Raw genomic sequence first — 1,994 nt, 5'->3', positions numbered from 1 at the left:
GTAAGGAGGGACAGGTCCTTGGAGAGGGACATCATGCTTGGGAGGGTGGAGGGACGGCACAAGAGGGGAAGACCCTCTATGAGGTGGATTGATTCCATGACTGGGGTAATCAGGATGGGTGTGTCAGAGGCAGTGCAATTGGCACAGGATAGAGCAGAATTTAGGGCTGTTGTACATAGGGTTGCTATGAGTCGCAAGCAACTCGACAGCACATAGCAACAACAACAACAATCAATAATCACACTGAATGTGAATGGTTTAAATGCAAGATTGAAGAGAAAAAGAGTAGCAGATTGTAAAAAAAGAACCAAAATCCACCAATATGCTGTCTACAAGAGACACACACCTGAAAAGAGAAGATAAAGAAAGACTAAAATTTAAAAGGTGAGAAAAAATATGCCAAGCAAATGGCAACCAGAAAAAAAAAGCAGGAGCATGAATATTAATATCCAATAAAATAAATTTTAATGCAAAAATCATCACAACAGAAAAGGATCAGTTTAAAGGGTCAGTAGAAAAAGAGGACATAACAATAATAATATATCCATGCACCAAATGAAAGACCTACAAAATACATAAAACAGAGCCGTGACGCCTGTGACAGCCGTGACACCTGCGCCTGTGAAGAGACCCAGGAAGAGCAACAGTGTGCCAGACACCACGAAACTCCAAAGGAGCAAACAAAATACATAAAACAAACATTAACAAAACTCAAAAAGGAAGTAGACAACACTACTATAGTACTTGGAGACTTCAATACACCCCTCTCAAGAAAAGACAGAACTGCCAGGTAAAACCTCAACAAAGATGCTCAAGAATTAAATCATACAATGAACTAACTCAACCTCATACATATTTATAGGATAATGCATCCCAAAAAAGCGCAGTATACCTTCTCTCTAATGTGCATGGAAAATTTTCCAGAATAGATCACATTTTAGGTCATAAGGAAAGCATCAATAAATTCAAAAGCATAGAAATAATGCAAAGCATCTTCTCATACCACAATGTTACAAAATTAGAAATCAATAACAAGAGGATAAAGGAGAAACACCCATACATTTGGAAGCTGAACAACACCTTGCTTGAACATTATTAGGTTCTAGAATAAATAAAAAATGACATTAAAAACATTCTTGAAACAAATAACAATGAAAACATAACTTACCAAAACCTCTGGGAAACAGCCAAAGCAGTAATCAGAGGTCAATTTATAGCAATAAGCAAACACATCAAAAGTCAGGGGGGAAATGACCATTGACGCTCTATCCCAATATCTCCAACAAATTGAAAAAGAACAGCAAGAAAACCTCACATCCTCTAAAAACCTTGAAATTATAAAAACTAGAGCAGAAAGAAATGAAATAGAAAGCAAAAAAAAAAATTGAAAGAATCAACAAAACTAGGAGTTGGTTCTTTGAAAAGGTTAATAAAATAAAATTACTAGCAACAATTAGATGTGTCAGCAAAATGGACAGCTAGAAGACATGGGCAGAGAGCAACTCAGGCAGTCTGATGTGCTGAGGACAGTTACTTGGCAGCTTAACATCTGTGAATGGACCACCAGCACTGAATCCCCAATGGTGCCCAAGCCCCGGCTCCTGCCCCCCATGGTGGTGCCTCAGCCCTGTACTCCTGCTCTCCCACCCCCACTGCTCCAAGTTCCCACTCTCTCTCCCTAATAGCAGCACCACAACCACATGCCCTGCCCCCACCACAGCCCTGCACCCACAGCAGAGCCCCAGGACTACTAGAGAGTCCTTCACAGCACACAGAGACTGACCAACATGTCGAGCGATGGGTGGTAGAATTTTGAATCAGACCTTTTGTTGGAACAATTCGTTTCAGAGTGAGAGAAACATAAAGGCACACTGTGGATCCAGCCATCACACGAAGCCACCAGCCAAGTTGCTATGGGACTGATCTGGCAGGAGAAAGGCCAGTAGAATCCTGACTGGATTTTCTTGGGTACTGCCGAATGCCTGGGAGAGCAC

This window comes from Elephantulus edwardii, unplaced genomic scaffold, assembly GCF_000299155.1.
Source record: "Elephantulus edwardii isolate Elephantulus edwardi_28Jun2011 unplaced genomic scaffold, EleEdw1.0 scaffold00409, whole genome shotgun sequence".
NCBI lineage: Eukaryota > Metazoa > Chordata > Mammalia > Macroscelidea > Macroscelididae > Elephantulus > Elephantulus edwardii.
This window is presented reverse-complemented; position numbering follows the sequence as displayed.